Here is an 11,442-nt window from a genome sequence, read left to right as displayed (position 1 = left end):
ATAGTATATTCTAGAATTCATCCATGATGTCATAATGATAGTTTAACCAGGTTTCTAGGATATATAGTATATTCTAGAATTCATCCATGATGTCATAGTGATAGTTTAACCAGGTTTCTAGGATATATAGTATATTCTAGAATTCATCCATGATGTCATAATGATAGTTTAACCAGGTTTCTAGGATATATAGTATATTCTAGAATTCATCAGTGATGTCATAATGATAGTTTTACCAGGTTTCTAGGATATATAGTATATTCTAGAATTCATCAGTGATGTCATAATGATAGTTTTACCAGGTTTCTAGGCTATATAGTATATTCTAGAATTCATCAGTGATGTCATAATGATAGTTTTACCAGGTTTCTAGGCTATATAGTATATTCTAGAATTCATCCATGATGTCATAATGATAGTTTAACCAGGTTTCTAGGATATATAGTATATTCTAGAATTCATCAGTGATGTCATAATGATAGTTTAACCAGGTTTCTAGACTATATAGTATATTCTAGAATTCATCCATGATGTCATACTGATAGTTTAACCAGGTTTCTAGGCTATATAGTATATTCTAGAATTCATCAGTGATGTCATAATGATAGTTTAACCAGGTTTCTAGGCTATATAGTATATTCTAGAATTCATCCATGATGTCATAATGATAGTTTAACCAGGTTTCTAGGATATATAGTAGAGGTCGACCGATTATGATTTTTCAATGTCGATACCGATTATTGGAGGACCCAAAAAAAGCCGATACCGATTAAATCGGCCAATTTAATAAAAAAAAATATTTGTAATAATGACAATTACAACAATACTGAATGAACACTTATTTTAACTTAATATAATACATCAATAAAATCAATTTAGCCTCAAATAAATAATGAAACATGTTCAATTCGGTTTAAATAATGCAAAAACAAAGTGTTGGAGAAGAAAGTAAAAGTGCAATATGTGCCATGTAAGAAAGCTAACGTTTTAGTTCCTTGCTCAGAACATGAGAACATATGAAAGCTGGTGGTTCCTTTTAACATGAGTCTTCAATATTCCCAGGTAAGAAGTTTTAGGTTGTAGTTATTATAGGAATTATAGGACTATTTCTCTCTCTACCATTTGTATTTCATATACCTTTGACTAATGGATGTTCTTATAGGCACTTTAGTATTGCCAGTGTAACAGTATAGCTTCCATCCCTCTCCTCTCTCCCACCTGGGCTTGAACCAGGAACACGACAACAACAGCCACCCTCGAAGCAGCGTTACCCATGCAGAGCAAGGGGAAAAACTACTCCAAGTCTCAGAGCGAGTGACGTTTGAAACGCTATTAGCGCACATCCCGCTAACTAGCTAGCCATTTCACATCGGTTACACCAGTCTAATCTCAGGAGTTGATAGGCTTGAAGTCATAAACAGCAGAGCTGCTGGCAAATCGCAGGAAAGTGCTGTTTGAATGAATGCTTACAAGCCTGCTGCTGCCTACCACCGCTCAGTCAGACTGCTCTATCAAATCATAGACTTAATTATAATATAATAACACACAGAAATACGAGCCTTAGGTCATTAATATGGTCGAATCCGGTAACTAAAATGTGCATGTGTCTGCTCAAACGGTCAGAAACAGACTCCATGAGGGTGGTATGAGGGCCCGACGTCCACAGGTGGGGGTTGTGCTTACAGCCCAGCACCGTGCAGGACGTTTGGCATTTGCCAGAGAACACCAAGATTGGCAAATTCGCCACTGGCGCCCTGTGCTCTTCACAGATGAAAGCAGGTTCACACTGAGCACATGAGCACATGTGACAGACGTGACAGAGTCTGGAGACGCCGTGGAGAACGTTCTGCTGCCTGCAACATCCTCCAGCATGACCGGTTTGGCGGTGGGTCAGTCATGGTGTGGGGTGGCATTTCTTTGTGGGGCTGCACAGCCCTCCATGTGCTCGCCAGAGGTAGCCTGACTGCCATTAGGTACCGAGATGAGATCCTCAGACCCCTTGTGAGACCATATGCTGACACATGTACATTTGTGGCCTGCTGGAGGTCATTTTGCAGGGCTCTGGCAGTGCTCCTCCTTGCACAAAGGCGGAGGTAGCGGTCCTGCTGCTGGGTTGTTGCCCTCCTACGGCCTCCTCCACGGCTCCTGATGTACTGGCCTGTCTCCTGGTAGCGCCTCCATGCTCTGGACACTACGCTGACAGACACAGCAAACCTTCTTGCCACAGCTCGCATTGATGTGCCATCCTGGATGAGCTGCACTACCTGAGCCACTTGTGTGGGTTGTAGACTCCGTCTCATGCTACCACTAGAGTGAAAGCACCGCCAGCATTCAAAAGTGACCAAAACATCAGCCAGGAAGCAAAGGAACTGAGAAGTGGTCTGTGGTCACCACCTGCAGAACCACTCCTTTATTGGGGGTGTCTTGCTAATTGCCTATAATTTCCACCTTTTGTCTATTCCATTTGCACGACAGCATGTGAAATTTATTGTCAATCAGTGTTGCTTCCTAAGTGGACAGTTTGATTTCACAGAAGTGTGATTGACTTGGAGTTACATTGTGTTGTTTAAGTGTTCCCTTTATTATTTTGAGCAGTGTATTAGGTGCTCCACTATACAGTTAATCTGATATAAGAGGACAAGGAGCTCCACTATACTGTTGATCTGATATAAGAGGACCAGGAGCTCCACTATACTGTTGATCTGATATAAGAGGAACAGGAGCTCCACTATACTGTTGATCTGAAATAAGAGGACCAGGAGCTCCACTATACTGTTGATCTGATATAAGAGGACCAGGAGCTCCACTATACTGTTGATCTGATATTCTATAAGAGGAACAGGAGCTCCACTATACTGTTGATCTGATATAAGAGGACCAGGAGCTCCACTATACTGTTGATCTGATATAAGAGGACCAGGAGCTCCACTATACTGTTGATCTGATATAAGAGGACCAGGAGCTCCACTATCGTTGACACAATGTTTCCAGTTGACTAGCACCAGCCTTGGGATGGACCGTTGATACAATGTTTCCAGTTGACTAGCACCAGCCTTGGGCTGGACCGTTGATACAATGTTTCCAGTTGACTAGCACCAGCCTTGGGCTGGACCGTTGATACAATGTTTCCAGTTGACTAGCACCAGCCTTGGGCTGGACCGTTGATACAATGTTTCCAGTTGACTAGCACCAGCTACATTTTGGGTTAAAGTAGTGGGATGGTGTAGAATACTTTAGGGTTAAAGTAGTGGGATGGTGTAGGATCCTTTAGGGTTAAAGTAGTGGGATGGTGTAGGATCCTTTAGGGTTAAAGTAGTGGGATGGTGTAGGATCCTTTAGGGTTAAAGTAGTGGGATGGTGTAGGATCCTTTAGGGTTAAAGTAGTGGGATGGTGTAGAATACTTTAGGGTTAAAGTAGTGGGATGGTGTAGGATCCTTTAGGGTTAAAGTAGTGGGATGGTGTAGGATCCTTTAGGGTTAAAGTAGTGGGATGGGATGGTGTAGGACCCTTTAGGGTTAAAGTAGTGGGATGGTGTAGGATCCTTTAGGGTTAAAGTAGTGGGATGGTGTAGGATCCTTTAGGGTTAAAGTAGTGGGATGGGATGGTGTAGGACCCTTTAGGGTTAAAGTAGTGGGAGGGTGTAGGATCCTTTAGGGTTAAAGTAGTGGGATGGTATAGGATCCTTTAGGGTTAAAGTAGTGGGATGGTGTAGGACCCTTTAGGGTTAAAGTAGTGGGATGGGATGGTGTAGGATCCTTTAGGGTTAAAGTAGTGGGATGGGATGGTGTAGGACCCTTTAGGGTTAAAGTAGTGGGATGGTGTAGGATCCTTTAGGGTTAAAGTAGTGGGATGGTGTAGGACCCTTTAGGGTTAAAGTAGTGGGATGGTGTAGGACCCTTTAGGATTAAAGTAGTGGGATGGTGTAGGACCCTTTAGGGTTAAAGTAGTGGGATGGTGTAGGATCCTTTAGGGTTAAAGTAGTGGGATGGTGTAGGACCCTTTAGGGTTAAAGTAGTGGGAGGGTGTAGGATCCTTTAGGGTTAAAGTAGTGGGATGGTGTAGGATCCTTTAGGGTTAAAGTAGTGGGATGGTGTAGGATCCTTTAGGGTTAAAGTAGTGGGATGGGATGGTGTAGGATCCTTTAGGGTTAAAGTAGTGGGATGGTGTAGGATCCTTTAGGGTTAAAGTAGTGGGATGGTGTAGGACCCTTTAGGGTTAAAGTAGTGGGATGGTGTAGGATCCTTTAGGGTTAAAGTAGTGGGATGGTGTAGGATCCTTTAGGGTTAAAGTAGTGGGATGGTGTAGGACCCTTTAGGGTTAAAGTAGTGGGATGGTGTAGGACCCTTTAGGGTTAAAGTAGTGGGATGGGATGGTGTAGGATCCTTTAGGGTTAAAGTAGTGGGATGGTGTAGGATCCTTTAGGGTTAAAGTAGTGGGATGGTGTAGGATCCTTTAGGGTTAAAGTAGTGGGATGGTGTAGGACCCTTTAGGGTTAAAGTAGTGGGATGGTGTAGGATCCTTTAGGGTTAAAGTAGTGGGATGGTGTAGGACCCTTTAGGGTTAAAGTAGTGGGATGGGATGGTGTAGGATCCTTTAGGGTTAAAGTAGTGGGATGGTGTAGGATCCTTTAGGGTTAAAGTAGTGGGATGGTGTAGGACCCTTTAGGGTTAAAGTAGTGGGATGGTGTAGGACCCTTTAGGGTTAAAGTAGTGAGATGGTGTAGGATCCTTTAGGGTTAAAGTAGTGGGATGGTGTAGGACCCTTTAGGGTTAAAGTAGTGGGATGGTGTAGGATCCTTTAGGGTTAAAGTAGTGGGATGGGATGGTGTAGGACCCTTTAGGGTTAAAGTAGTGGGATGGTGTAGGACCCTTTAGGGTTAAAGTAGTGGGATGGGATGGTGTAGGACCCTTTAGGGTTAAAGTAGTGGGGTGGTGTAGGACCCTTTAGGGTTAAAGTAGTGGGGTGGTGTAGGATCCTTTAGGGTTAAAGTAGTGGGATGGTGTAGGACCCTTTAGGGTTAAAGTAGTGGGATGGTGTAGGACCCTTTAGGGTTAAAGTAGTGGGATGGTGTAGGATCCTTTAGGGTTAAAGTAGTGGGATGGTGTAGGATCCTTTAGGGTTAAAGTAGTGGGATGGTGTAGGACCCTTTAGGGTTAAAGTAGTGGGATGGTGTAGGATCCTTTAGGGTTAAAGTAGTGGGATGGTGTAGGACCCTTTAGGGTTAAAGTAGTGGGATGGTGTAGGATCCTTTAGGGTTAAAGTAGTGGGATGGTGTAGGATCCTTTAGGGTTAAAGTAGTGGGATGGTGTAGGATCCTTTAGGGTTAAAGTAGTGGGATGGTGTAGGACCCTTTAGGGTTAAAGTAGTGGGATGGTGTAGGATCCTTTAGGGTTAAAGTAGTGGGATGGTGTAGGGCCCTTTAGGGTTAAAGTAGTGGGATGGTGTAGGACCCTTTAGGGTTAAAGTAGTGGGATGGTGTAGGATCCTTTAGGGTTAAAGTAGTGGGATGGTGTAGGATCCTTTAGGGTTAAAGTAGTGGGATGGTGTAGGATCCTTTAGGGTTAAAGTAGTGGGATGGTGTAGGATCCTTTAGGGTTAAAGTAGTGGGATGGTGTAGGACCCTTTAGGGTTAAAGTAGTGGGATGGTGTAGGACCCTTTAGGGTTAAAGTAGTGGGATGGTGTAGGATCCTTTAGGGTTAAAGTAGTGGGATGGGATGGTGTAGGACCCTTTAGGGTTAAAGTAGTGGGATGGTGTAGGATCCTTTAGGGTTAAAGTAGTGGGATGGTGTAGGACCCTTTAGGGTTAAAGTAGTGGGATGGTGTAGGACCCTTTAGGGTTAAAGTAGTGGGATGGTGTAGGACCCTTTAGGGTTAAAGTAGTGGGATGGTGTAGGATCCTTTAGGATTAAAGTAGTGGGATGGTGTAGGACCCTTTAGGGTTAAAGTAGTGGGATGGTGTAGGACCCTTTAGGGTTAAAGTAGTGGGATGGGATGGTGTAGGATCCTTTAGGGTTAAAGTAGTGGGGTGGGATGGTGTAGGATCCTTTAGGGTTAAAGTAGTGGGATGGTGTAGGATCCTTTAGGGTTAAAGTAGTGGGATGGTGTAGGACCCTTTAGGGTTAAAGTAGTGAGATGGTGTAGGATCCTTTAGGGTTAAAGTAGTGGGATGGTGTAGGATCCTTTAGGGTTAAAGTAGTGGGATGGGATGGTGTAGGACCCTTTAGGGTTAAAGTAGTGGGATGGTGTAGGATCCTTTAGGGTTAAAGTAGTGGGATGGGGTGGTGTAGGACCCTTTAGGGTTAAAGTAGTGGGATGGGATGGTGTAGGACCCTTTAGGGTTAAAGTAGTGGGATGGTGTAGGATCCTTTAGGGTTAAAGTAGTGGGATGGTGTAGGACCCTTTAGGGTTAAAGTAGTGGGATGGTGTAGGACCCTTTAGGGTTAAAGTAGTGGGATGGTGTAGGACCCTTTAGGGTTAAAGTAGTGGGATGGGATGGTGTAGGACCCTTTAGGGTTAAAGTAGTGGGGTGGGATGGTGTAGGACCCTTTAGGGTTAAAGTAGTGGGATGGTGTAGAACCCTTTAGGGTTAAAGTAGTGGGATGGTGTAGGATCCTTTAGGGTTAAAGTAGTGGGATGGTGTAGGATCCTTTAGGGTTAAAGTAGTGGGATGGTGTAGGATCCTTTAGGGTTAAAGTAGTGGGGTGGTGTAGGACCCTTTAGGGTTAAAGTAGTGGGATGGTGTAGGATCCTTTAGGGTTAAAGTAGTGGGATGGTGTAGGACCTTTTAGGGTTAAAGTAGTGGGATGGTGTAGGACCCTTTAGGGTTAAAGTAGTGGGATGGTGTAGGACCCTTTAGGGTTAAAGTAGTGGGATGGGATGGTGTAGGACCTTTTAGGGTTAAAGTAGTGGGATGGTGTAGGACCCTTTAGGGTTAAAGTAGTGGGATGGTGTAGGATCCTTTAGGGTTAAAGTAGTGGGATGGTGTAGGACCCTTTAGGGTTAAAGTAGTGGGATGGTGTAGGATCCTTTAGGGTTAAAGTAGTGGGATGGTGTAGGACCCTTTAGGGTTAAAGTAGTGGGATGGTGTAGGACCCTTTAGGGTTAAAGTAGTGGGATGGTGTAGGACCCTTTAGGGTTAAAGTAGTGGGATGGTGTAGGATCCTTTAGGGTTAAAGTAGTGGGATGGGATGGTGTAGGACCCTTTAGGGTTAAAGTAGTGGGATGGGATGGTGTAGGATCCTTTAGGGTTAAAATAGTGGGATGGTGTAGGATCCTTTAGGGTTAAAGTAGTGGGATGGTGTAGGACCCTTTAGGGTTAAAGTAGTGGGATGGGATGGTGTAGGACCCTTTAGGGTTAAAGTAGTGGGATGGTGTAGGATCCTTTAGGGTTAAAGTAGTGGGATGGTGTAGGACCCTTTAGGGTTAAAGTAGTGGGATGGTGTAGGATCCTTTAGGGTTAAAGTAGTGGGATGGTGTAGGATCCTTTAGGGTTAAAGTAGTGGGATGGTGTAGGATCCTTTAGGGTTAAAGTAGTGGGATGGTGTAGGACCCTTTAGGGTTAAAGTAGTGGGATGGTGTAGGACCCTTTAGGGTTAAAGTAGTGGGATGGGATGGTGTAGGATCCTTTAGGGTTAAAGTAGTGGGATGGTGTAGGATCCTTTAGGGTTAAAGTAGTGGGATGGTGTAGGATCCTTTAGGGTTAAAGTAGTGGGATGGTGTAGGACCCTTTAGGGTTAAAGTAGTGGGATGGTGTAGGACCCTTTAGGGTTAAAGTAGTGGGATGGTGTAGGACCCTTTAGGGTTAAAGTAGTGGGATGGGATGGTGTAGGATCCTTTAGGGTTAAAGTAGTGGGATGGGATGGTGTAGGATCCTTTAGGGTTAAAGTAGTGGGATGGTGTAGGACCCTTTAGGGTTAAAGTAGTGGGATGGTGTAGGACCCTTTAGGGTTAAAGTAGTGGGATGGTGTAGGATCCTTTAGGGTTAAAGTAGTGGGATGGTGTAGGATCCTTTAGGGTTAAAGTAGTGGGATGGGATGGTGTAGGACCCTTTAGGGTTAAAGTAGTGGGATGGTGTAGGATCCTTTAGGGTTAAAGTAGTGGGATGGTGTAGGACCCTTTAGGGTTAAAGTAGTGGGATGGTGTAGGATCCTTTAGGGTTAAAGTAGTGGGATGGTGTAGGACCCTTTAGGGTTAAAGTAGTGGGATGGGATGGTGTAGGATCCTTTAGGGTTAAAGTAGTGGGATGGTGTAGGATCCTTTAGGGTTAAAGTAGTGGGATGGGATGGTGTAGGACCCTTTAGGGTTAAAGTAGTGGGATGGGATGGTGTAGGACCCTTTAGGGTTAAAGTAGTGGGATGGTGTAGGATCCTTTAGGGTTAAAGTAGTGGGATGGTGTAGGACCCTTTAGGGTTAAAGTAGTGGGATGGTGTAGGACCCTTTAGGGTTAAAGTAGTGGGATGGTGTAGGACCCTTTAGGGTTAAAGTAGTGGGATGGTGTAGGATCCTTTAGGGTTAAAGTAGTGGGATGGTGTAGGACCCTTTAGGGTTAAAGTAGTGGGATGGTGTAGGATCCTTTAGGGTTAAAGTAGTGGGATGGTGTAGGACCCTTTAGGGTTAAAGTAGTGGGGTGGTGTAGGATCCTTTAGGGTTAAAGTAGTGGGATGGTGTAGGATCCTTTAGGGTTAAAGTAGTGGGATGGTGTAGGATCCTTTAGGGTTAAAGTAGTGGGATGGTGTAGGATCCTTTAGGGTTAAAGTAGTGGGATGGTGTAGGATCCTTTAGGGTTAAAGTAGTGGGATGGTGTAGAACCCTTTAGGGTTAAAGTAGTGGGATGGTGTAGGATCCTTTAGGGTTAAAGTAGTGGGATGGTGTAGGATCCTTTAGGGTTAAAGTAGTGGGATGGTGTAGGACCCTTTAGGGTTAAAGTAGTGGGATGGTGTAGGATCCTTTAGGGTTAAAGTAGTGGGATGGTGTAGGATCCTTTAGGGTTAAAGTAGTGGGATGGTGTAGGATCCTTTAGGGTTAAAGTAGTGGGATGGTGTAGAACCCTTTAGGGTTAAAGTAGTGGGATGGGATGGTGTAGGATCCTTTAGGGTTAAAGTAGTGGGATGGTGTAGGATCCTTTAGGGTTAAAGTAGTGGGATGGTGTAGGATCCTTTAGGGTTAAAGTAGTGGGATGGTGTAGAACCCTTTAGGGTTAAAGTAGTGGGATGGGATGGTGTAGGACCCTTTAGGGTTAAAGTAGTGGGATGGTGTAGGACCCTTTAGGGTTAAAGTAGTGGGATGGTGTAGGATCCTTTAGGGTTATAGTAGTGTGATGGTGTAGGACCCTTTAGGGTTAAAGTAGTGGGATGGGATGGTGTAGGACCCTTTAGGGTTAAAGTAGTGGGATGGTGTAGAACCCTTTAGGGTTAAAGTAGTGGGATGGTGTAGGATCCTTTAGGGTTAAAGTAGTGGGATGGTGTAGGATCCTTTAGGGTTAAAGTAGTGGGATGGTGTAGGACCCTTTAGGGTTAAAGTAGTGGGATGGTGTAGGATCCTTTAGGGTTAAAGTAGTGGGATGGGATGGTGTAGGACCCTTTAGGGTTAAAGTAGTGGGATGGGATGGTGTAGGATCCTTTAGGGTTAAAGTAGTGGGATGGTGTAGGATCCTTTAGGGTTAAAGTAGTGGGATGGGATGGTGTAGGATCCTTTAGGGTTAAAGTAGTGGGATGGTGTAGGATCCTTTAGGGTTAAAGTAGTGGGATGGTGTAGGACCCTTTAGGGTTAAAGTAGTGGGATGGTGTAGGACCCTTTAGGGTTAAAGTAGTGGGATGGTGTAGGATCCTTTAGGGTTAAAGTAGTGGGATGGTGTAGGATCCTTTAGGGTTAAAGTAGTGGGATGGTGTAGGACCCTTTAGGGTTAAAGTAGTGGGATGGTGTAGGATCCTTTAGGGTTAAAGTAGTGGGATGGTGTAGGACCCTTTAGGGTTAAAGTAGTGGGATGGGATGGTGTAGGACCCTTTAGGGTTAAAGTAGTGGGGTGGTGTAGGATCCTTTAGGGTTAAAGTAGTGGGATGGTGTAGGATCCTTTAGGGTTAAAGTAGTGGGATGGGATGGTGTAGGACCCTTTAGGGTTAAAGTAGTGGGATGGGATGGTGTAGGACCCTTTAGGGTTAAAGTAGTGGGATGGTGTAGGACCCTTTAGGGTTAAAGTAGTGGGATGGTGTAGGACCCTTTAGGGTTAAAGTAGTGGGATGGTGTAGGACCCTTTAGGGTTAAAGTAGTGGGATGGGATGGTGTAGGATCCTTTAGGGTTAAAGTAGTGGGATGGTGTAGGACCCTTTAGGGTTAAAGTAGTGGGATGGTGTAGGACCCTTTAGGGTTAAAGTAGTGGGATGGTGTAGGACCCTTTAGGGTTAAAGTAGTGGGGTGGTGTAGGATCCTTTAGGGTTAAAGTAGTGGGATGGTGTAGGACCCTTTAGGGTTAAAGTAGTGGGATGGGATGGTGTAGGATCCTTTAGGGTTAAAGTAGTGGGATGGTGTAGGACCCTTTAGGGTTAAAGTAGCGGGATGGTGTAGGACCCTTTAGGGTTAAAGTAGTGGGATGGTGTAGGACCCTTTAGGGTTAAAGTAGTGGGATGGTGTAGGATCCTTTAGGGTTAAAGTAGTGGGATGGGATGGTGTAGGACCCTTTAGGGTTAAAGTAGTGGGATGGTGTAGGACCCTTTAGGGTTAAAGTAGTGGGATGGGATGGTGTAGGATCCTTTAGGGTTAAAGTAGTGGGATGGTGTAGGATCCTTTAGGGTTAAAGTAGTGGGATGGGATGGTGTAGGACCCTTTAGGGTTAAAGTAGTGGGATGGGATGGTGTAGGATCCTTTAGGGTTAAAGTAGTGGTATGGTGTAGGACCCTTTAGGGTTAAAGTAGTGGGATGGTGTAGGACCCTTTAGGGTTAAAGTAGTGGGATGGTGTAGGATCCTTTAGGGTTAAAGTAGTGGGATGGTGTAGGATCCTTTAGGGTTAAAGTAGTGGGATGGTGTAGAACCCTTTAGGGTTAAAGTAGTGGGATGGTGTAGAACCCTTTAGGGTTAAAGTAGTGGGATGGGATGGTGTAGGACCCTTTAGGGTTAAAGTAGTGGGATGGTGTAGGACCCTTTAGGGTTAAAGTAGTGGGATGGTGTAGGATCCTTTAGGGTTAAAGTAGTGGGATGGTGTAGGACCCTTTAGGGTTAAAGTAGTGGGATGGTGTAGGATCCTTTAGGGTTAAAGTAGTGGGATGGTGTAGGATCCTTTAGGGTTAAAGTAGTGGGATGGTGTAGGATCCTTTAGGGTTAAAGTAGTGGGATGGTGTAGGACCCTTTAGGGTTAAAGTAGTGGGATGGTGTAGGATCCTTTAGGGTTAAAGTAGTGGGATGGTGTAGGATCCTTTAGGGTTAAAGTAGTGGGATGGTGTAGGATCC

The 11,442-nt window shown here is 44.7% G+C and overlaps 1 protein-coding gene across 1 annotated transcript in view; it reads right to left on the bottom strand.

The window, feature by feature from the left end:
- Positions 1 to 11,442, bottom strand: part of LOC129839929 (gastrula zinc finger protein XlCGF17.1-like) — a 30,683-nt gene that overhangs the window by 3,378 nt on the left and 15,863 nt on the right. The window lies entirely within an intron of this gene.

The sequence above is a fragment of the Salvelinus fontinalis genome, chromosome 40, assembly GCF_029448725.1.
Source record: "Salvelinus fontinalis isolate EN_2023a chromosome 40, ASM2944872v1, whole genome shotgun sequence".
Lineage (NCBI taxonomy): Eukaryota > Metazoa > Chordata > Actinopteri > Salmoniformes > Salmonidae > Salvelinus > Salvelinus fontinalis.
The sequence above is the reverse complement of the archived record's forward strand: the minus strand, read 5'-3'. Positions and strand labels throughout refer to the sequence as shown.